The following is a 26,268-nucleotide window of genomic DNA, read 5'->3' on the forward strand; positions in this document are numbered from 1 at the left end:
TGCTGCGGGATCAGACGGCTCAATGCATCAGAGAAAGGACCGTTCTGGACACAGCTGGCTAACAAGATGCTCAATGGGAAAATTTAAGCTGGCTCTTTTCTCTGAGTTCCCAGCCCTTGGTCGTTTGGAAGTGCCTTGATCTTTACTGTTCAAAATATTTACTAAGTCAGCTTCCAAGTGGCAAAAGGTATAGGTGCATATGAAAAAATGAGATGGTTGAACAGATAGGCTGAGCATGTCTGCATCTCATGCCCAAAGATGGCACGCTTATGCCTCAAGTAATCCTACACGCAAACTGCCTTACGCTGTGCAAAACTGACAGTGATTACAGTGTAACCAAAATAATACAACAAACTTCCTATAGAACCCATCATTAGGTCCACAAGATCTTGAAGATGGCTTTTCCTTGCTACCTTCCTTCTGTTATACATATGCTCCCATTTCACAGTGCTAGAAAACTTTATTTTTGTTATAATAGAAAAGTTAAATTGGGGTAAAGTATTTGTCCAAATAAGTGATATTGAGAATAATCAAAAAGTGAATGCAGTTTAATTTGTAATGTGGATATCTTACTTCTTTGCCCGCCATCCAAACTGTTCCTATTGGCATTCCAATCACCTACAGCATCTGGATGCCCAGAGCATATCCCACTGAGACTCAGGTTGAATCTCCCTGTAATGTCTGAGACCTGTCCAGTCTTCTCTCACCTTGAATAATAATGGGCCTACTCTTTGCTGAGGTGGCATTAGCATTAGACAGTCCCATATCTGACTTCAGAGGATTTTTCTGGTGAGACAGAAAGGTGTGTCTTTAATTGTGGTGATCTCTGACCCTGTGGCAGTTTTCTCAGGGGAGGATGTTAGCTTAGCGTGCCTCTGATCATGCCATTTGGATGGCTTACTTGGCTACTATGTGAAACCTTTCAAAATCAAGCAACTATTGGAACTCCTTCACCTCAAGTGATACGGACATTGTATTGCATAGTCCAGGAAGGCTCCGCACGTCCATACATTTTTTCCAGAGACATCATTTAATCTCAGCCTCAATACCTTAATAGGCACCTTTCCAGCTTCTCAAATGTTACACTCATTTTACAAGAAGCACAGAATTTTCAGAGATGCCTAGTTCTGCCCTCCCATTTTACAGATAAGGAAACTAAAGTCCAATGCCTTGCCCACTGTTCCTTTGTAGAGTGTTACTCTTCAAGGTATTTGCTGCTTCTCTTTGTGGAACAATTTTATTTTCTCACCCTTGGCCATCAGATTTGGCCACCTTATTGGCATTGGCCAAAGAAACATGAGAATTTTAGGCTACTTTCAAGCAGGGATTTTAAGAGCCATCATGTGATTATGCCATGTTCTCTATCTCTTTCTATGCAAAAAGCAATGTCCTGGATAGGGACTGTTCCTTCAGCCTAGGTTCCAGATCAGGGATGAATCAAGGCAGAGCCATAGTCAACTTGGAGCAACGTAGGTGAGAAATAAACCCATGTTATTGTAAGCCACCCCTCGAGGTCATTTGTTACTGCAGTGTTACATAGCCTACACCGACTGATGCAGTCACCAAGCAAGTTAATGACAGAGCTGGTTAGTCTCCACATCTACACCAGTTTTTTCCCCAACATACCACACTGAACAAAACATGTTTCAGCTATAATGAGCTACAAAAAGAATGACATCCAACATCTGAGCAGAAAGACCATGGTTTTTGATATTTTTAGTTAGTTTCCCAAAGCAAATTAGAAAGGCTTTGGGGATTACCCGCAGCATGAATCAGCTTATCTATGGGAATAATTAAGGGCAGATGCCTCGGCAAAGCATAGCCCAAAAGTTTACACTTTCCATAAACTTCTATTTCAGACGCTGCAGAAGATAAGTCTCCTCTTACACAGTAGCAAAGAATGTTATTTAAAATAAAAAAAAAAACCCCAAACACAACAGAAATTCCTGAAATTCAGAGGACATCAAACAAATAAGACAGAATGACAGAAAGACAGAAAGGAAGGAAAAAGAAAGAAAGAAATCCCTCAGATGTTGCGCAGAATTGTAAACATCATTTAGGTGTATAAATTTACCTCATTATTTTCTAGTTAACGAGTTTTCAAATAAGCTAAGAACATTCTGGTGATGTCTTTACTTAACACTGTAATTTCACAAACTGTCAAGAATGAAGAACTCCACTGGGGTAAATGAAGATATGCTTGAATTTTCTTAATTGCCACCTTGCTAAGGCTTCGAGCTCATTGTTTAGTTGTGTGACAAATGGTTCTAAGCACTGTCAGGCAGTCACAGGGGAGACTGGGTTGCTATACAATGTGCCTGTCTCATTACTGTGTTGCTGGCAGCCCACAGTCTGAGAAAGCAAACAACACTTGTTTCAGGAGTAGAGTTGCAGGGGCCAGTGTGGCAGTGACTGACAAGCCAGAGGAGCTCTCTATTGTTAGGATGTTAGCTCTTCCCCAGTCTGATCATCCCCCCTGGGAGAAGGATTGCCTTGAGAGGGGAAACTAGGTCTCTGCATCAGCCCCTAAAACAGTCCCTGGCACACGGTGTGTTCTCAATAAATGCTTCTTGGATGGATGGATGGATGGATGGACAGATAGATGGATGACGGGCAGACGGGTGGAAAGATGGATGAACATCTCTCCTACCCGGGCTTATTAGCACCTTCATTTCTCCTCTCTACTGGCCAGAAATAAGGCTGAATAAACTTAATCATATGATGATAACTGAGTGTTGCAAGTCTTCACTCTGAGGCTGGGTCTCACTACCTCCAACCTACACAGACCACCTTCCCTTCACCTGTACATTTACATTCTTGTACCCATTTCTCTGCCCTACCAGTTCAGAACTCCTCTGAGGTATGAACTTGCATCTGAGCCAACTCTCAGTCCTTCCTAATGCTTGCAAAGCATATTGCTCTCAGCAGGTGCTCTATACATTTTAATTTTTAAAATATTGCTTTATATTCTTAATGTGTTGTGTCTCAGAAATGTGTGCTGCTTAGAAGAGAGGATGAGAATAGAAAATGCTGAACACAAAGAAATGAGTTGCTAAAGGAGGGTTTCAGATACAAAGATAGGAGAAATACTTCTTTGAATCTTACTGCCTAAAAGAATGGTCTCAGGTTCTGGTCCACAGGCTGGCTTTGATGCATGGCATGCGTTCTCAGTGGGGATGTCATCGTGCCCAAGAGGGGAAAATTGGTTCCTGAGGGTCCAAAAAATTCTTAAATATTACAATGGTTTATGACCCTCCAAAGGGCCACAATACATACACAGTACTTTTGTGAATTTAAAATTTCATGGGAGTGTGTGGGGGAAAATGTCTAAAAAATATAAAATAAAAACAAGGTTAAAGAACACTAGTTTATGAGGATATTTTTCCCAGCTCAAAGAAAAATGGGTTGTGCACATTATCATTTACATATGTATATAAGTCTGTGTACAGTAGATAAGATATAAATAGTTCATGCAATTTTACTAATAGGACTTTTTGAGAAAAATGTCACTTTGAGATTTTTCTTTTCCTAACAAATTAAGCATTAGATAACTCTGTTGGTATTCCTATTTTAAAAAAGTGCTTCTGGTCATTAAAATCCAAAAGTCTGGGAACCGCTATTTTGAACAATGGACAACTCAATTCTTGTGTGAAATGAGTCTTCTGAAATATTAAACAAAGCAAGTAGAGCTTATGAAGGAATTACTTCAGCCCCAGAAAGAACTTCAGAAAGAGATCACATTTCTGTAAGATCCAGGCAGAGATTGAGTTAATCATGTTCTTTAGCTCAAGCTAAATGATCGTTGATTGTCTGGGCTGCCTGCTTGATTCACTAAGTCTACCCACTCCTGTGTCTCTCTCCCTCAACGTTGTAATGTGTTAATTGTGCATTCTCTTTGATATACTATTGTAGAATGTGTATTGTTGTTCTATGTGCATTTTTAATTCATGTACATGGCAATGTTACATATCCTATCCTGTTTCTTCCTCTGTTTTTACTACTATTTAAAGATCTGGGGCTCTATTACTTCCTCTGCTACATAATCCTCCTGGATGTGTGCCCACCTGACCTACCCACCACTATTCTAGAAATGCATACCCAGGTTGCCTTTGACTCCTCAGTAATTCAAACATCCTGACAAGGAAATTGCTCACATGTGCCCTCTTATCTGGGATCTGGGTCAGAGTTTCCAGGGTTGCATTCCAGATGGGGGTTTTCTAGATTCATCCTGAAGATGTGTGAATTATTTTGAAAACTTTTTTGGCATCAGTGGCCATAATCCTATGAGTTTCCTATTGTTTAACAATATTTTAGAGACGTATTGCCTTTGATTAGGATATATTTTCGTACACTGTTGAATTCAGTTAGCTAATGTATTTTTATACTTCTGTTCATAAATGAAATGTGCCTATAATTTTTGTGATTTTTTTCCTGTTCTTGTCTTTATATTTGGAGTTAAGAATGCAAGCTGGGTAGCTTTTTCTTTTTTTTCTTTTTTAAAAAAATTTTCTTAAACAACTTGTATAGCGAGGAATCAACTGTTCCTTGAAAGTTTGATAGGACTACTTGTAAAGACATCTGGATCTGGGATTGTTTCAGAGCATAATCTTTGACTACCATCTAAAAATAATCATTGGACAATTCAAGACATCTGTTTCTTCTTACTCTTTCTAGGAATTTATCCTATTTTTGTTATGTTTACAATATCAACAGCATGTAGTTGCTGATAGCCCTTAGTATTTTTATAAATATCTCTTGTATCTGTGGTTATTGCTTTTCATATTTCTTTTTAAATTCTGTATTTCTAAACTGCTTTCTTGAGATATAATTTACATAGCATAAAATTTACTTGTTTAAATACACTTGTTCTAAGTGTAAATTCAATGATTTTGTAGTAAGCTTACAGAATTGTGCAACTATCATCACAGTCCAGTGGTAAAACACTTTCATTACCCCAACGAGATCCCACCTTTGGGGGTAGGGGCCAGTTATTTATTCCATGTTCTCAGCCCCAGACATCCACGAATCTACTTTCTGCCTTTATAGATTTGCCTCTTCTGGACTACATTCTGTTTCTTTATCTCCATTAGCCTTTTTAAAGAAAAGCTTTTAATTTTGCTAATCATCTTGGCTATTTTTTTATTTCACAAATTTTGAAAGAGTTCTCAGTCCATCCCTCAGTGACAGACACCAACTATAGCAGCAGGACTCATGAATGAGACAGGCCCATTATTCCTCTGATAATCATTTAGGCTTTGCCTGGGCACAGTGTCTGCTGAGCCTCTTTGGAGACTGCTCATTTGTCAACAGAGACTTGAACATTCTCTGGGCAGTTTGCCCCAAATCCTGGTTTCTCCCATATGTCGGAGGTCTGGCTTCTGTGAAGCCAGACCCTGAAATTCTTGGGAGAGAAAAAAAATCTTGAGTTTTCTGGTCTAGACACCCAAGCCCCTAAACATGCCTGGGATCTCTAGATTTACATTTATACTGTCATGAGTCATGATGTGTCTAATTTAAAAAAAAAAAAAGAACAAAATATGAAGTAGCTGGTCAATGCTCAAGGATGGAAGCCCTTTCTGGCCAAACCAATTTTTGATTGCTAAGGAATCAGAAGACTGCCAACATTGTCCCTCAGCTGAAAAAGCAGAGGACATTTAAAGGGATAGAACATAGTCTGAAGTCCTGTGTCTCTTGTCTTGCTTTGCAAACATGTGCCCACAATTGCTCCCTTTTCCACACTCCATACAATGATTACTGATTAGGCCTTATGGAAATTTCTCTCATCTTCTTTGCGGATCTGCTCCCTTACCAATCACTGGGAAAGGGCAGGGAGCTAATACTGATCATCCAGAGTAGACTAAGCACTTTATGGAATTTTCTCTAAATACTCACAGTGGCCTCATTCCAATTTTAGAAATGAGGCAATGGGGAGAGGCAAGGTAACTTGCTCAAGTCTCTTATCTACCAGTCACTTAGTGACTCCCTGGGGTCACAAAGATGGTGTCAGATCCTGAATGAAAACTGACATCTATCCTACTGCAAGCCTCATGCTCTTCCCCGCACTAAAATGTGTCTGCACTCTTAGGCTGGAAGGGACTTTGGAGTTCATCTCTTTGAACTACTTCAACTCCCCCCAAGAGGCGTGAGACAAATGTCTAGACGCAGAGTAGTTATTAATTAGAAGTCAGTACTGTGGGCATCTTCTTGATGATTCTAAGACTTGGAATCACCTGCTCTGTCTACTGTGGTCCTAATGTGGGCCTCTGGGATTGAGCTGCTCCAGGATTTAATGAGAAAATGCCAAGACTGTGTTTAATTTACTTGAAGGCTGCCTCACAACACAGAGAAGCAAAATTTCAGTGCAAGCTGGAGAACATTAAGAGTGTCTTAAATCCTTCTAAATCCTCTTCAATTGGATTGTGTGTTTAAGGGGAGAGCCTCCAGACGATTAAAATAACCTAGTTACTTGGAGGATAAGTCTTCGTTCAGGTAGCTCTGATGATCTGAGAGACCCTCCTGACTGTTTAGATTTTTCAAATTCTGGACCAATCCCTCCTCTTCCCTATGGGGCCTTCCCAGATTTCTCTAAACTCCAGGACTGAAATCTGAACTTATAGCCCATGTTTCTTTCCCATTTATTTACTAATAACCAGAGCCTAGCAATATGATGTCACCAACATTGTGTGTATGCCTACTGGATGAAAAGGGCAGATACAGATTTGGGGTGTTGGAACACTGCTACATACTGAAAGCCCCTATCTTTATCTCTCCCTATCTTTATCCCTCTGGGTTGGGAAACTGTTTCCTCTTTACGTCCCATTATATTGATATCACAAACAAGAAAACTAATTTACTCTTTTTTCCTGGGAATATTTTTCTATCTGGCTCACTTCTGATCACTGAAGAGCTAGCACTAAATTTAGCTTCAGGAAGACCTCCCTAATTTTTGAATCTGAGTTACATGATCCTTTGTGATATTTTCATGACCCCTCCAAATACCTATACCAGGGGTCAGATAACATTTTTAAAAAATATTTTATTCGTTTATTTGGCAGAGAGGGAGAGAGAGAGCACAAGTAGGCAGAGCGGCAGCGGGAGAGGGAGCAGAGAGCCTGACGTTTGGCTCAATCCCAGGACCCTGAGATCATGACCTGAGCCAAAAGCAGACGCTTAACCGACTGAGCCACCCAGATAACGTTTTCTATAAAGTACCTGATAGTAAATATTTCCAGCCATGTGGCCCACATAAGGTCTCTGTCACAACTACTCAATTCTGCCATTGTAGCTCAAAAATGGCTAAGACTGTGTCAGTGTTTCAGTAAAACTTTAAATAAAACTAAAATTTGAATTTCATATCATTTTCATGTGTCACAAATTATTATTATTCTTTTGGTTTTTTTTTGAAGATTTTATTTATTTATTTGACAGAGAGAGACAGAGAGAGAGGGAACACAAGCAAGGGGAGTGTGAGAGGGAGAAGCAGGCTTCCCACCGAGCAAGGAGCCCGATGCAGGGCTCGATCCCAGGGCTCTGGGATCATGACCTGACCCCAAGGCAGACGCTTAATGGCTGGAAATTCAGAAAGAGGTGGTGGGCTGGAAATTCTTATGTGTTTACTTGACTTTTTTTTTTTTTTAAGATTTTATTTATTTATTAGAGAGAGAGAGAGAGAGAGCATGTGAGCAGGGGAAGGGGCAGAGGGAGATACTCTCAACCAGATAGTTCTGAGCATGGAGCCCCACATGCGGTTCAATCCCATGACCTTGAGATCATGACCTGAGCCGAAACCAAAAGTAGGAGGCTCAACTCTCCAAGCTGCCAAGGTGCCCCTGATTACTTGACTTTTTAATCTCACTGCCTTAAAAATTCCCCTTGGAAACCTTCTATGTTGGCACATGTAGGACCTAACAGGGTGCCTGACTTGTATGGTAGAGGTTAAGCTTTACCCACTTAAGAATGCATCACTAGTCACCTTTTCTGCCCCACTGTGGTCCTCATGGGGCCAGTGGGCAGGACCACCACAGTGTTTAATGAGAAAAATGCCTTAATTTAAGTAACAAAAGGTATCTTTGCCCTCCACCACACGCAGACAGAAAAGTACACTATCAATACAAGCCTGAGAACATTGAAAAGGCTTTAAATCCTTTACAGTCTTTTCCAAATGGTTTGTGCGCTCGAGAGAAGGCCCAGCCGCAGTACTGTAAATGGAAAACGTTCTGATTAGTTCCCTCTCACCTACTACGTCTTAGTTCAATAGCTCTGTCCCCCTGGTAAAACTTCCCTGCTTGTTAAAGATCTTTCCAGGCTTGGACAATTCCTTTTTCTTCTCCTTCATGAAGTTTCCTCAAGCCTGTGAGTTTTTGTATCAACTGTTCTTATTGCGAGGAATGTTCTCCTTTGTGGCTAATCCTTTCTCATTTTTTTAGGTCTCAGTGATAGTGTCATATCCTCAGATGGGCTTTCTCTGTTCATTTCAACAGCACAGCCCTCCATCCCCATTCTGCATCTCAGTACTGGTCTTTTCCCTTCCTAACATTATCCTGATTTGTAACTCCTTCCCTATTTACAGATGAACTTTTTATCTCCACAGTCTAGCACAGTAACTGATGTATAGTAGGTACTCAATAAATATTTGTGGAATGAACAAAGAACTTGGTGTCCTGAGTCACACTGCCCATATTTAAATCCCAGAAACCCACTTCCTAACCTTTCCTGGGCATTTAACTTCCTGGGCTTTGTTGTGTTTTTAGTTAGTAAAATGAAATTACCTGCTTTGGAATATCGTTGTAAGTAAAAATGAGAATAGCACATGTAAAGTACTTAGCACAGTGCCTGGTACACAGTAAGAAGACAATTAGCAATATCTATCTAGTTCTATCATCTCTACCATATCTATCTGTGATAGATATCTATCAGTCATCTATCACCCATCCATCATTTATCATTGATTTCTACCATCTATCATCATCCATCTATCCATTATCTTTCTCTATCATCTCTGTCTATATATCAATCATCTATCATCCATCAGCTATCATATCTATCAATCTCTATCATCTGTATCAATTATCTATCCATCATCCAGCTATCTATCCATTGCACATCTCTATCATACATATCTCAGTTATCTATCATCCATCTATTGATCTATCTACCATCTACCAATTATTCATCTCTCAATCATCATCATTATCATTATATATCTCTTAAATGTATGAATTTATATCAGAGATAATTCAACTGATGGTTTTAAACCTGTTTTTCTGTCTTTGGCTACAACATGCTGAAGACTTCTAACACTGTTTTATTCTGCTAAAAAGGAGAATAAGCAAACTAAATTGTCAGAGAGAAGATTTCTCATATTTTCAGTTTCTCATCATGTAATTACCCTTATATTACATGCATGCACATGAGTGTATCCGTCCCTGGATGGTTCTTTCAGGGCTAACACTGAATTCTGAGCCACCACACTTCCCACAGATTACACACACAACATAAGTAATATCATCTGTTAGTCACGTCTTATCTTGTGGATGTTGGCTATTTGAAAACAGTCGCTTATTATATTTTTAAATCTCTGCTTCAGCTTACAGCACTAGGAGGTCTCCATCAAGCCTAGGTTTTATGCTAATGAAAGCAAAGGTGTCTTGTCCAAAACACAGAAAGTTACAAGGAGTTAATTGTTGCAATTATCCACTGAGTGGATTTGAACTGTGAATCCCTGAAAGGATGGATTGCTAATTGCTGTAAAATGGTGATTAGATTTCACTCTTCATGTTTTCAAGATGAACTGAAGTTTACCAGACCTCAAATAATGATCTGCATCAAACTAAAGGGCAGGGAGGACATCACAGGAGTTTGATAAACACACACACACACACACACACACACACACACGAGCATAAACTCAGAACTCATTTGAAAATTCTTTCATTCCGGCTTTCCAAGATATAAATTTTGCTAGACCATACTTTTTGCTGGTCCAAATAATTGGTCAAGAAAAAAAATTTACGCCTTTTGAAAATTGCAGATTTGAACTACAGAAACTATAGGTCGAATTTTGATATTAATGCCATGTGGTAATACGTTTGAGTGGTTATTTTGAATTGACAGTGCTCTTCTCTTTGAAGAGTTCTGTATGGCTTTTGAAACTTTCCATAGTTGGCAGCAATTGTAGTGCTATATTAAAGCAACATTTTGTTTGTTTGTTTATATTTATTATTATGTTCAGTTAGCCAACCTACAGTACATCATAAGTTTCTGTTGTAGTGTTCAACGATTCATTAGTTGTATATAATACCCAGCGCTCATCCCAACACGAAAGCAATATTTTAAAGCAAAATTTAAAAATCCCGTTGTCTTTACATGGCTTTGTTCTTCTTTTGTTTTTCTTTGGTTTTACTATATTTTGCATGTGCATTCTGAGGGCAGGCACTGGATCTTGACATATCTCCAGCTTCCACTGCCCCATCACAATATCTAGTACAAACATGATTGAATTAATGATACTCAAATGATTAAATACATGGATAGATGAGTATCATACAACAGTGTAAATTTAAGTGTGCTACTAAACATAAGAATTATTATCCCGTAGAATTAATATCTTAAGAGTTCTGTCTCTAGAGTCCAAAGAGAGGTAGGTCTTCTCCTTGAAATTTTCTTATCAACAGTACTCAGATACGGGGCTGGCTTCTGAGAACTTTAAACATGCATGGAACACACAACCCCTGGGCTTCATGTCAGACTTAACTTTATTGGTGTTGCCTTTTTATCCCTTTATGTGAATTAAAATGAAATAACAGATTTGGAGATGTCTGTTTCTAAGTAACCCCTTTAAAGAAAAATGAACACTTGCAAGAAAGGTGCTTTAAAGCACTGTATAAACACAAAAAATTAAATGAAAGGAAAACATCCTTCATTACCTGCAATGGACCAGGATTCTAGGTAGGACTTGAACCTACCTGTATCTGACCGTTTTACCATGGCTATCTAGACACACCCAGGAGGTTTGCATTTTTCAAGATAAATTTTGTGGTCGGCTAAATAATGGCCCCTAAAATATCAGGTCCTAATTCTATAATTTCTAAATATTACCTCATATGGAAAAAGGATCTTTGGAGAGGTGATTAAGTTAAGGATCTTGACATGCGGAGATTATCATGGATAGTCTAGGCAGGTCTTAAATGCAATCTTACTTATCCTTGTAAGAGTGAGGAAGAGGGAGATTTTAGAAAGACAGGAGAAATGAAGACAATAGCACTATGAAGGCAGATGATGTGACCACAAGCCAAAGAATTCTAGCAGCCACAAGAAGCAAGATCAAATCCTTCCCTAGAACTTCTAGAGGGAGCACTGCCCTGCTGACACCCTGATTTTAGCCCCCTGAAACTGATTTCAGACTTCTGGCCTCCAGGACTATAAGAAAACAAATTCCTGATGTTTGAAACCAACAAATGTGTTGTAATCCGTTAAAACAGCCACAGAAAATACAAACATAGAGTTTTTTTTTTTAATCAGACTGGAACCTGATATAGCCTATGAATTCTTATTAGTACGTATTACTACTGCATGAGTGCTCGTTAGAAATGCTCAATTTCAGGCCCAATCTTGGAATTAGAATTTGCAATTTAACAAGATATGAGGTAATTCATATACGCTTTAAGTTTGAGAATCACTGCTCTAAATGACTTTGCAGCCTTTTGGTGAGAACCTGCCTCTCACTTGGAAGATCTGAGGTCACCCTTTGCTGGAGCATAGGTGTTTTATTAACAGGCTGGTGAGAGTTTTATGAAGGCAGACAATGAGGCTAGACTGCCTGTAAAGTCCCTCTCTCAGCTGGAATCTCAACACACCTTAGCAAGAAGGAATGTGCCAACCTTCTTGGAGCTGGATCAGGAAGGATTTCAGGATTAAGATGGTGCTTGAATACCTAAAAATGATTCTAATATCTATGTGACCAAAGCACACATTTTTCATTTATTCTAACAATTAAGAGGAAGAAATTTGTGAGAGCCAGAGCCATCCCTAAAGAAATGAGCTTCTCATAGCAGATGGGTGACACAGTGACAGGGCTATAACAGGAACATAAGCTTTAAATGTGATTAGAGTGACCAAGTGACCTTTACCATCTCTTTCAGCAAAAAGCTTGTACTTCTATGATTCTTGAACACCATCTAAAATCGTATTTACACTTTCAGCAACAGTTTTTTAACAAAGCAAAAGGGTTGAATTACAGCATCTCCAGCCAAGGAAGGACTCATTAAACAGTTTGGATGGGTTCCAAAAGCTGTGCAACACTGTTTCCTGACCTATAGAATTCAGCAGAGGAAATTTACCTGTCAACTCCTACTTTAATAGGCAACAGCAAAATGCTGGAGTCAACAACACCATCTATAAATGTGTATGGCAGCTAATTTTTAATTGGCACTTTCTCTTGCACCTGCCATAGGAGTTTCGCACATTTATCAACATATTGAAAATGCTTACTTGGTATTTGCAATCTTGTTTCTTTCACACGTGATCAGCACTACTCAAATTAGTGTCCCTCTGAACACTAGCAAATATTTGAAGAAAAGATCATTTTACATTTGGCTAGTTGGAGGGGATCTCAGGTTATAGTTCCAACCCTTTCTTTCTAAAAATGAAGAAAACTTCAAGTTTAGAAGACTGCAGCCTATGCTTTCTGCTTTAACTCTCAGTAGTACTAGAAGTTCCCAGGACAATAAGACATCCTAGCAGAGACATGGGACATGAACTGAGAATGGTTGGGGAGAGGAGAAGAAGAAGTTAAAGCAAAAATATGAGTTGTCTAAATTGGATTGAATAGCGTTCTCCCAAATTTAATGTCTACCTGGAACATCCAAATGTGACTCTTTTCCTTATTTAGAAATAGGCCTTTTCAGGCATAATTAGTTAAGAAAAGTCATCCTGGATTAGGGTGGGTCCTAAATTCAGTAATTGCTGTTATAAGAAAGCCACGTGGGGACATAGATAGACATAGAGAGTAGCACATTATGTGAGGATGGAAGTAGAAATTGGAATAATTAAGCTATAATCCAAAGAAGCCAAGGATTTCTAGCAATGACCAATCTTCCAGCAGATGGATGAGACAAGGAAGGATTCTCCCCTAGATCCTTCAGAAAAAGCATGACCCTGCTGACACCTTGATTTCAGACTTCTGGCCTCTACAATAAATTTGGTGAAATAATAAACTTCTGTTGTTTTAAGCCACTCTGTTTGTGGTAATCTGTTACGGCAGCTCTAGGAAACTAGTAAATGCCCACCCTTACTTATAATGAAAAGTGATGGTGGCAATGCTGACAGCTTACTTTTATCAGATACTCACTATGAGTCAAGCACTATGCTAAGTTCTTAATGTGGACTGTTCTACTTACTCCCCATCCACAATCCTGGGAGGTATGCTTAATTATCTTCGTTCTATACAGACTTGCCCAAGGAACCATAGCAAGTGGCTGAGCCAGGGTTTGATTTTTTTAAAAATTCAGAATAGGGCTCATACACTTCACAACCACATTCAACTGTCTCCTGACGATAATGATGAGAAGGAGGATTATCCCAAACTCATAGCTCTTACAGCTAAGTGTGCCCTCTTCTTTTTTTTTTTTTTTTAAAGATTTTATTTATTTATTTGACAGAGATAGAGACAGCCAGCGAGAGAGGGAACACAAGCAGGGGGAGTGGGAGAGGAAGAAGCAAGCTCGTAGCGGAGGAGCCTGATGTGGGGCCTGATCCCAGAACGCCGGGATCACGCCCTGAGCCGAAGGCAGGTGCTTAACTGCTGTGCCACCCAGGCGCCCCAAGTGTGCCCTCTTCTTATTTCACTCTCTCTCTTCCTACTCCTTAAAGGCAAATCTAGAACTTTCAAGCAAATGACCAAGCACTTCATCGGCAGAAAGCAAATAAAAAACTTTATGGCAGAGAATTCATGCAATTAACTGTTAGGCCTCATGGTAAATAATTGTAGTCGATGTTATCTTACTGGCCAGTACTCAGGTGCTCTGATTGGTCTTACTATGGAGGGAAGAGGTAGAGATAAAACATGGGGAAATTATTATTTTTTCAGCTGGAAACATGTTTAAAGGCAACCTGGAGGGAACTGAGTCATATATTTAGCCATGTTTTGAATCTAATGGAATCATAGGTATTTCACAAAAGAGGAAACTGAAGACTAGAAATGAGGAGGGTTTTTACCCAGTAACTTCAGTACCCACATTTCCCTTTTACTTAGTTTTCTGAAATCAGGTGACCAGTTTTAGGAAAATGTAGTTATTGCAGGACCCCCCCCCCAGTAAATAAATAAATAAATAAATAAATAAATAAATAAATAAATAAATATCATGTGCTCTGTCTCCAAGACATCATCATAAAACTAGTTTTTTTGTTGTTGTTTGTTTTCCACTAAATTGTCATGTATGTATTTTTAAACAGGGTCTGTTTCATGTAATACAAAGAGAAAAAAGCACTAGCGAAGTGTTACAGAGGAAAAAGTCTTCATATGGTCATATTCAGCAATGCAGTTTTCTTTCACTGTTCGGTTTCCATTTTCTCCCAAATGCACAGTGATATACTCACACTGAGTGCCAGTAGAGGGAAGGCTAAGAGCTTGGCCTCATATTGGGAGTTAAACCTAGATTCAGTCTTTGCTTCCCCTGATAACTGTAGGTAAAATTCTTAATGTTGTGTGCCTCAGTTTCCTTAATTATAAAGTGGCATTGATGAAAGTACTAGGTTCACAGTGGTTCTAAATATTAAATGAACTTATACATGTGAGCATTTAAATCATGATAAAATGACTCAGAGTCCTTCCTGCTCTAACATTTGTTAATTTGCTAGACACAGCAAGGAAGCACCTTTGAGATATAAACCAGTTATGGCATCCACTGTCTGAACTTCTTTTATGCCATGATTAATTTATATTTATACAAATAGGGTACTTCAGTGCCCCTTGTCGATCTGAGATGTTTCTGTGGCAGACACCATTTAGTAGAAAAAGCCCTTCTCTGAGATAGCTCACAGGATAGGTTTTGAGTGGTGGCTCTTTTTATTACTGCTTGTGTGGCCCCAAGCAAGTTATTGATTCATCAAGCTGGAAGACACGTCTACAATGATCTAGTATCAACATCTTCTTTACAGATGAAAACACTAAGATCCAAAGAAGCTCAGATATGGTCAGGTTCCCACAGCTAATTTGTGGCAGAACTTAGTCCCTTGACAGTAAGTCTTTTTCCCCTTAACACAGACTAGAAATGTTTCACCCCTGAAATCTAGTTTCTTTTACTCTGGGATCACACTGGATTCAACTCCTCCCATTGCTACCTACTAGGCATTTAATAAGACAGGGCAAATGACTTATCCTTTCTATGCTTTAGTCCTCAATTATAAAATGGGGAAAAGAACACCTATCTTGTGATTTTGTACAGATTAAATAATGGAACTCAATGAGACTAATTTGCATAATACCTGACATTATATTATTATTAAAGATTTGAATTATGTAATCTATCTTTATGTGCTTAAAACACGATTACTTAATATTTCAAAACAGGTCACAATTTCAAAACAGATCTTAATTTCATTGATCATTTATTCACTCTTTCTTTTTTTTTTTTTAGGTTTTATTTATTTATTGGACAGAGAGACACAGCGAGAGAGGGAACACCAGCAGGGGGAGTGGGAGAGGGAGAAGCAGGCTCCATCCCAGGACCTGAGCCGAAGGCAGACGCTTAACACCCAAGCCACCCAGGTGCCCCACTGAGTCACACAGGTGCCCCCATTTATTCACTCATTAACCAAATATTTTGAATAACTACTATCTGCTAGGCACTGTTCTTTGTTTTGGGAGATATAAGTAACAAAATACCCTGAACTCCCTTAAATTCTACTAGGGTTAGAGAAGTCATAATAAATGAATACATAAATTATGCATGTATTAGAAGGTACTAAGTGCTATAGAGCAAAGTAAAGCTGTGAAGAGGATAAAGAGTATGGTAGGAATTAAAAGAACTGAGCAAAATTATTGACATTTTAAGTAGAGTGGCCAAGGAAGGTGACATGTAAGGAATATTTTAAGAAGAGAAGTGAATTAGCCAGGTAGATACCAGGGTGAAGTATATTGATGCAAAGAGAAAAGAGCAAGTACAAAGGCCCTGAGGCAGTAGTGTGCCTGGCATGTCAGTGCAATAGCAAGGAATCCACTGTGGTTGGAAATGAGTGAGTGTGCAAGAGAGAAGTAGGCCATGAGATCAGAGAGGAAACAAGCCAGGCCATGAAACGCCTTCTAAATCATTGTAGGGACCTCAGATTTTCACATTTCATGAGTTATGAAGCTGTTGGGTCGTTTTAAGCAGAGGGGCACATAATATGACTTATAGTTTAATTGATTGTGAAACAGGTAGTGTAAGTGCTGCTGTGTTGAGAATAGACTACAGGAGTCAAGAGTGGGAGCAGAGACGCCATTTTGGAAGTATGACATAGGCGATGTTACATGTCAGCCAAAAGAGTTTGTTTCCTCCAAGGCGCACAGTGGAAGACCATATTTTCCAGTCCCTTTGTATCATGTGAAGCCATTTACCTAATTCTGGACAATGGAAAATGAGTGGAAGAGATACATATTATTTCCACGCCCAGGTCCTGAAAGATCCCAGGTTTTTATATGCTCTCTCTTCCACTTGCAGGGCTGGAAGATAAGAACTCTTGAATAGTAGACATGTGATGGCAGCAACTGTAGATCCCCCAAGTCATTGCTGAGTGGGGAGCTACCCAAGGGTACCCTTAGGCCTGCATCAACAATCAGGTGAGTGACAAAAGAACTTTTACTATACCAGGCCACTGAGAGTTGGATGTTTATTACAGCGTCTAGAGGGATTCAGCCTCACAAAGACAGAAGCCTCATGCAATAAACCAGATGAGAGATCATAACAACGGATCTGCGGGTGAGTAGTGGAGGTTGTGAAAAGTGGTTGGAACCTAAATGTATTTTGAAGGTAGCACACACCAGATTTTCTGGAAGACTCAGAATGTCATAGGAGAAAAAAGAAAGATGACACCAATTTTGGCCCAAACAATGGGAAGTATGGAGTTGTCACTAATAGAGACAGGAAAGACCACAGGAGGAAGCGGTATGTATGTGAGGGGGTTGTGAGACAGGGCAAGATCAGGAGTTCAGCTGTGGGCATACGAGGTTCGAGGTGATAATAAGACAGGTGAGTGGAGAGGCTGAGTAGTTAAGTCATACAACTATACTCAGTGGTGCTGCAGCAGCTTGCACCAGCTGTGAGAACCAAGCACATAATTCTCAGGAATTTTATAAACTACTTATTAAACTATTGAGAGGTTAGAATCAGCAATGGTGGGAATATTTGTATCACAGAAATTTAACAAATGCTCAAGTCAGGGCTTTCCCCTCATCTCCTTGAGAGCTGGCTGTTAAACATTCACATACTCCATTAGGTCTGAGAGTTGAGGGGAGGGACTGTGTTTACAAATGAGATTATATGATACCCCTTCTCCCCAACCCAAGACATCTCAGAATCTATCTTAAGTGCCAGATATTTTTTTATTTAATGCTGGATTTTTTTGTTATGTTCTATTAATCAATGTTATTTTTAGATGACTAGTATATATACAGTCCCACTTATACGGTTCACTCTGTGTTGACAGCTATCACACACTGAAAATGTTAAGTATTTTACTTCTATTGTCCAGTGTATTAAACAAATATAAAATTAAATAATATCACAGTCTTAAATCTCAGAGTACACTTACACATCTTTTCTGAAATTCCGCATATTCGTAATACCCCAAATATTCCCATCTAAATAAGGAGTCAACAGCCTGCTGAATATAACAACTTCTTCTAACCTCAGATCCTTCATCTGTACAATAACGATTATATTTTCCCTGTCTACATCACCAGATAATTGTGAAGATTATCTGGTTGTATATTATATAATTATATAATATAACTATTATAATTGTGAAGATCAAATGACATATGTACGTAAAAGTGCTTTGGCAATCGTGAACAAAAACAACAAATATTTACAGATCTAAAATAAAATGGCAGGCAGTCTCTACACTGACTGTCATGTCCAAAAGATTCATTAATGCATTTTTCTGGTTGGCTAGGTACCATTCAGACCCAATCAAGTTGGTATAGTCCTGCTTTTTTCTAGAGCTGCATAATATGATAACACATTATGGAAATTAATCTAGAAGGACTCCAAGCCACCTTACATTTATCATGCACAAGAGGAGAGTAAGAAAATTCCTTCATATTAGTTGACTTTATTACCTTCCTCACCTTAACACTTCCCCCTTCCTGAAAAGGAATCTGACTTTTTGTCAACTGTAAAGATGGAATACTCATTTGTGGTATCATATTTTTACCTTTAGCTTTTAAACAATGTTTGGTGCAAAAGTTGCTTCTCTCAGTATTTTAATTCAAACGGAGTTAAGCCGCAGGAGAAAAAAAATAGCAACATAAAATAATCAGGTCAAATTAGTCAATATGTTTATGATATGCAGCAAAAACATTATTTCTATTACCATTGATTCTGTTATAGGGATTGCCTGACTATTTGGTCTCAATAAATGGGATCTCCAAAAATATTTCAGGCCTTTATATTTTTTATTTAAAATGACAAATTAGAACATTAACAAATGGAAACAGTTATTTGAATACATCAGTATACTTAAATGGAAATATTTATAAATATAAAAGATCATAGGTGATTTTTATATTTAAATGTCTCTCAATGTACTTAGCCTTGTATGCACCTTAGTGTCTTTGTTTCTGCTGCTGACGCTTCAAGAGAAGGATTAAATCAAACACAGAGGATCTGTAGCATATGAAGGGGGAATTACTGTCTACTCAGTTTGCTGCAATATTTGCATGGAACTACTTCAGGTAACTTAAACTTTAGTCGATCCATGGGAGTGGAAAACAAAGAGTAGATGATTGGGACAATAGATAAATCAACTTTGAGATATTTATACTCTGGTAGCTTAAAGGCTTTCCTTCTATTAAAGCTGGTGCAGTGTATCCATTAACAGGGAAAAGGAGTGATTTTTGGTGATTTCTGGTGATTCTCCAACTTCAAAGGAGGAGGAGATTCCCACTAATGTTGTGAAATCTGATGCAAAATGATGAGGCGTGTTGCATGGTGCACTGGGTGTTATATGCAACTAATGAAGCATCAAACTTTACATCGGAATCCGGGGATGTACTGTATGGTGATTAACATAATATAATAAAAAAAATGATGAGGTGCCTGAGGGGGCCTTTTCCCATTCAACTTTTCTTTTTTCCCCAATATCTTGATAACCCAGATGGAACAGTGAGTGATCAACTGAATTGTGCACGACAATGAGTAAGTTAGCCATAGTGACTACACTAAATGACAGAGAAGCAATAGGACATCATGCAGTTGGGAGGAGGGACCAATTAACAAGGGGACACGTAATGGGCACACATACAAAGTCCTGCTGTAGGTTAAAAACATTAGGTTAAAATTGCCTAAGTGTTATACACCCATTTTACTCAGTGATACATTCTGGGTCCTCTTGACCTCAAGGGTCTCCAGGATCTTGATCATTTTTCCAGGTCCCAGCTACTGCTCCTGTGACCAGCTTTGGAAGGGCATGACTGATTGCATCTTACTTCACACCTGCCTCCTATACCTCTAGCCTCCTTCTGGGAGTGAAGCCTAAGGATCTGCACAGTGACCATGCATGTGCGACTTGGAAGTACGGGAGAATGACTGTCCCATGGAGCAAGCCCTTGAAAATGGAAATTGACAAGAGCACACCAATACACCTCCCTTCCTCATGGTCCTGAGAAACAGTTGCTTACAAAGCCTCTCAGAAGCTGACGGACCTGCCAGATCCATCAGTCTGTCACTGTGTTGGTACTCTGCAGAGGCCAGTGGGAAACTGCACTGTCTTTTGGACTGTTTTGCCACCTACACTCTTATTTCCTCTACTCCTACTCCTTTTATGGGACCCTAAAGACTACCTGTTCTGTCTGACACTCTCATTTCACCTTTCCAGTCCCCTGAAGTAACATCAACTACAAAAGTGTATCACATATGTAGAAAAGACCTGGAATTTTGATGTAATAAACTTTATGATGTAACTGCCCCCAAAATCACAACTCAATATCAGAGTGCCTTTTATGAAATGAAAGGGCATGTGATTTTCCTAAATTTCTGCAGTTAATATGTGGAGATACATTTTAACCCACCTTCTCTGAGTCTAAGCCATATACCCTGATTCTCTAATCCTCTACACTATAGGGATGGATTCAAATCCATTTAAAAAAACAAATGGTGAAAAATAGTGAATATCTTTATTCTGGAAAAAAAATCCTTTGGCGTGATCTGAAAGAGGTCTTTCAATGAGTGAAGGGCTATTATTTAGAGGTTGTAGACTCATTACATATAATTACAGTGACAAAAATTAGGATGAACAAGCAGAGTAACAATAACATAACAACTACAACAATAATAAATTAAGAACTTATGTGTGCCAGTACCATGCTAACTGCTTTATAAAAATCCTCATTTATGTACACAACATCCCTACAAAACACTTAACTTTTTTTTTAAATGATTTTTTATTATATTATGTTAGTCACCATACAGTACATCCCGGATTCCGATGTAAAGTTCGATGCTCCATTAGTTGCGTATAACACCCAGTGCACCATGCAATACGTGCCCTCCTTACTACCCATCACCAGTCTATCCCATTCCCCCAACCCCCTCCCCTCCGAAGTCCTCAGTTTGTTTCTCATAGTCCATAGTCTCTCATGTTTCATTCCCTCTTCTGATTACCCCCCCCTTTCTTTATCCCTTTCTTCCCCTACCGATCATCCTAGTTAACTTTTATTTCTATTTTAAAGACTAGAAAGTGATACTGGGATATATTGAGCAATTTGGGAAAGGCCTAGTCGAGGAAGTGGTGGAGCTACTCTGATCAGGGCAATATCTGCGTCCTTAGTCACTCACGCTAGCATGGCAACACAGAGGTGCAGCTGTCAGCTCAGCGTCAGGAAGAATATTTAACAATCAAGGGTTTGAAGAGGCAATTGGCTGCTCCTACGGTGGTGAATTTTCCACTGGTAGGCATTTGACAGGTGACTTCTGGGGTATAGTATGGCTGGTCCTCCTAAGATGAGACAGGGCAGACATTAACCATCCTGAACAGTCATTTGTGTGTAGATACAGGGAAATCAGCCTGGCAGCACTGACAACAGTATGCACAAACTGGCATGAGACAAGATGACTCATGAATAGCAGGCACATTTGGAAGGAAGAAAATCACAATGCATGTAGTCCTATAGTCACCAAGAATTCGTTATCTTTTCTTAAGGCAAGCTTCTCTTGTCTTTTCTCAATTATGCTTCTTGTGCACTTATCTCAAAATTTAATTGAATCGGTTGCTTCACAGATGGGCTTAAAGGATATTTTAGTTTCTAAGTACCAGAGACAAAAGAATGACTGGTATTCATTCTTGAATTAGAAGCCGTTAGGAAGAGGGAGTTTTAGCAAGTTTGAGAGAATTTAACCACCTTTGAAGGGAAGTGGTATGTTTCCTGAACATCAGGAGGATTTAGTCCTTGGTAAGGGGAATAGGAAGAGCGCTGGAGTCAGACTATGGATCCAGTCTGTCTGATGCTGAAGAAAGGACAGTTACTTGCCAATCAAGGGTACGCCTCTCAGTCCCGTGGGTGAGAGGCACATGTATGAGGAAAGGAAAGCAGGCTCTTGGAAGGAGAAATGAGGTGAAAAGCCCTGGAAGGAAGTGTGGGAGGCATGGGGGAGGACTGCGAAACTGGGAAGAGGTAAAGCCAGCTCATTTCCTTTCTACCATAATGCCCTGGACACACAATTAATTGTGTTTAAATTAATACTAACTCTAACAGTAACCCCTACCCCAATCCCAAACCAAGTACTAATTTAATGAAGACTGCATATCTGGGAGTCCAAATCCTGAAAGCTCTTAAATAAAACAACTGTGCTAAAATGATTTTTAGATCAGTATTTATCTATAAAATTATGCTATAGTAATAAATGTTAAAAAACAAAATTCAACTGAATAAATTTTAAAGGTTTTATTGGCTTTATCAATGATCCATGAATCAGGCAGCATCTGATCTAGCAGATAGAAAGGAGCTCCCAAGAGCTATACAAAATGACAGACTTTTATAGGCAGAAGGGAGCAGAACAATGAAATTACAATCCAAGAGTAGATTGTTTCAGGCAAGGTCACCTTCCTTTGGGGGTCAGCAGGGGTCTATCAGGCAGATTACTCCACTAATGCTGACTAGTAATTCCAGATTGACTGGTTTAAGATTCCACTCCTGGTACAGGTTGAAATGGTAATTAAGTTAGGTATTTAGTCTGTTTGATGATGTGGGTTCAGCACAACTGACTCCATGATGGGCCTGCTGTCTCTCTCTCTTTTAAGATTTTATTTATTTATATGAGAGAGCAAGAAAGCATGTGGGGTGGGTGGCAAGAGGGAGAGGGAGAGAGTCTTAAGCAGACTCTGCACTGAGCACAGAGCCAGACTTGGGGCTCAAACCCATGACCCCGAGATTATGACCTGAGCCAAAACCAAGAGCCAGACACTCGACTGACTGTGCCACCCAGGCGCCCCCGTTGTCTCTTTTTTAAACATAACCAAACACAGGTGCCTGGGTGGCTCAGTGGGTTAAACATCTGCCTTGGGCTCAGGTCTTGATCTTGGGGTCCTGGGATTGATCCCTGCATCAGGGTCTGTGATCAGCGGGGAGTCTGCTTCTCCCTCTGCCTTTGTCCCTATCCTGCCCTGGGTCATGTTTGCACTCTCTCTCTGAAATAAATAAAATCTTTTTTTGTAAAATGACTGTTTTTATTTTTATTTATTTTTTAATTTAATTTTACTTAAATTCAACTAACATAGTGTCCTGTTAGTTTCAGAGGTAGAATTCACTGATTGATCAATTGCATGTAACACCCAGTGCTCATTATATCATGTGCCCTCCTTAATGCTCATCGCCCAGTTACCCCATCTCCCCACCCACCTCCCCTCTAGCAACCCTCAGTTTTTTCCTTATAGTTAAGAAAGATGTGGAGAAAGGGGAACCCTCTTACCCTGCTGGTGGGAATGCAAGCTGGTACAGCCACTCTGGAAAACAGTATGGAGGATCTTCAAAAAGTTAAAAATAGAGGTACCCTATGACCCAGGAATTGCACTGATAGGTATTTATCTAAAAGATACAAACCTAGTGATCTGAAGGGGCACCTGTACCCCAATGTTTATAGCAGCAATGTCCACAATAGTCAAACTATGGAAAGAGCCCAGAGGTCCACTGACAGATGAATGCATAAAGATGTGGTATATATATACAATGGAATACTACTCAGCCATCAAAAAAAATGAAATCTTGCCATTTGCAATGACGTGGATAGAACTCCAGAGTATTATGCTCAGCGAAATAAGTCAATCAGAGAAAGATAATTATCATATAATTTCACTCAAATGTGGAATTTAAGAAACAAAACAGAGGATCACAGGGGAAGGGAGGGAAAAATAAAGTAAAATCAGAGAAGGAGACAAACAATAAATAAAATCTTTAAAAAAAATAAACATAACCAAATAATGATTTGCATTGGGCTAATATCCAGGATTTATGTTATTTCATTTTCACATAAAGTTTTAATATGATCCCCATTTTATAGATGAGGAGTCTGAGGTTCAGAGGGATTACATAACACGGCAAAAGTCATACAGCTAGCAGGTGGGGAGTGGGTGGGCTAGGATTGAACTCAGATAGTCTAATTCCAGAGGAGCTGGTGAGAAAATAACAGTTGGTCTGAAATGGGCCCTCAGCAATGGAGACTGTGCACTGAAGATTTACTGATAGTCTAGGCTTTATCTTAAGCAGTTCCTTTGTATGGTCTCATGTACTCCTCCCAACAACATATGACATGGCACCATACTAGCGTCCTTTCACTGATGAGGAAACCAGGGCCCCCAGAGGTGAAGTTACTTGCTGGAGATTTCTTCTTTCATATTTGGGGGAAGGGGGTGGAACTGGCACTCACACTCAGAATTGCTTAATCCTAGAGCCCCACCTACTCATCTACACACAAAAAACATTTTAACACTTTTGAAGGACAAGAACCACATTGGCTAGATGGGAGGTCATAGCCTCCCTTATTTTCCTAGTCATATTGGCAACATTGCAGGTAAATGACAAATATTTTAACTCAGATTTAATTCAGATTTTGATTCAAGTAAGTCACACACCAGAGACTTTGAAGAGACACACAGATGAACAGAAAACTGAGAGGAAACTGTAACCTGGAGAAGCAGCTCTTCAAAACCAGAAATAATTGTATTAGCAAGCACAAGGGATTTAGTGAACTAAACTATTAGTTTACAACCCTGGTTACATGTTAGGGTTAGGGGGACTTTCTAAAAAATACTGAAGACTGAGATCTCACCCAACACCACAATGAAATAAGAATCTCTGGGGAGGAGGCCTGAACAGAGTAATTTTAAAAATTTCTTTTGGTGACCCTAACAGGTAACCTAAGTTAAGAATTGCTGATCTTTCCAATAGAGGCTCCCTTTAACCCTGTGGTTCCTTGAGCACTCTGAAAAATCTTAGTTGTTTTCTTTACTAGATATTTTCCCCCTAAAGCCCAAACTGTAGAACATGTAAGCCACATGTCCTTTCCATTCCAACAAATTCAATGAAGAATAAAGTTGACATAATGGCTGGTTCTCAACTTCTAGCATGTACCAGACTTACCTAGAAGGCTTCTTGAAAGACAGATTGCTGAAACTTCAGATTCAGCAGGTGTGGGTGGGGACTGAGAATGTGCATTTCCAACAAGGTCCCAGGTGATGCTAAGGTTGCTCGTCCAGGGACCCAACTTTGAGAACTGCTTGCGTTGAGGGTTTGAAGGGGCAGTGGTAACAAAGAATATAGTTCTTTTCTGTCATACCCCATTAGCCTAACTTATTCAAAGGAACCTTTACCCTTAGTGGTAGAATTTATGGGACAGAAGGCATCACTGTTTGTTTTCTTCTCATTTGATCTTCATTTCCCTGGTTACTGGCATTTCAGTTTAGAAGTCTCTTGCCAAAAAGATAAATCTCATCTTATCTGCTAGTAAGGCAAGTTCATTTTGACATTCTGAAAAAGTTGAGAAGTAGCCAAAATAATCAGATTCTTTAGCTTCTCAGATTCAGTTGGCAAAATCCTCACTCCTGTGCCTTGCTAATTTCACAAATCCAGTGTTCCATGGGCAAGGTCACTTGTGTCTATGACCAAGAAACCAAGTAGCAGGGTGAGGAGAAAGAAAAGCCAACTCGGCCCTGAGGTGCCATCCAGGAAATCTGTAAAAGGAAATCTGTACCAAGACTGGATTCAAGGGCCACAGCAGGACACTCTACCATCTGGTCATTCAAAACCAGGAAAACCAAGGGGGTAGTGAGAGCATCAGCTGCTTGTTTTAAGTGGTTCTGTTTGGTCTACAGATCCATCTCCCTCCACATCCCTGACCAGCTTCCCTTAACTTCAAGGACTCACCATGGTTTCATACCAGCTTCTCTTGGGTAGAATGGTAAGACTGCAAGTTAAAAGACAAGTGTGCTTTTATTAGTGGAGTGAGTTAATGTAAGTATTTAATTCCTAAGTCAGCAGGACCTAGATCAAGAAATAGAATATAACTACCATCCCAGAAACTTCCTATCTCCTCCCAGAGATTAGCCCTATCCACAGGGCAAGCATATCCTACTCTCTAACCCTGTAGATTTGTTTTGTCTGTTTGAACTTTCCTTAGATAATTGGAATCATGCAGTATGTATTCAGTTGTGCCTGGCTTCTTTCATTCAATACGATGTTCATGAGATGAATTAATGAAAGTATCAAGAGTTTGTTCTCATTGTTCTATAGTATTCCAATGTATGAGTATATCCGAATTTATTTATCCATTCAGTTGTTGATAAATAGTTGAGCAATTCCTAGTTTGGGACTATTAGAAATAACACTGTTATAATTATTCTTGTGCAAGTATTTTGGTGACTATATCATAGGCAATTCTGTTGAGAATATACCTAGGAGTGGAATTGATGGGTCACAGGATCTGTTCATGTTCAGCTTTAATAGATACTGCCAGATGGTTTTCCAACAGTGTGTCAACATATGCTCCCAGTAGCAGGGTACGAATGTTCCACTTATTTCAT

The sequence above is a fragment of the Ailuropoda melanoleuca genome, chromosome 4 (assembly GCF_002007445.2).
Source record: "Ailuropoda melanoleuca isolate Jingjing chromosome 4, ASM200744v2, whole genome shotgun sequence".
NCBI lineage: Eukaryota > Metazoa > Chordata > Mammalia > Carnivora > Ursidae > Ailuropoda > Ailuropoda melanoleuca.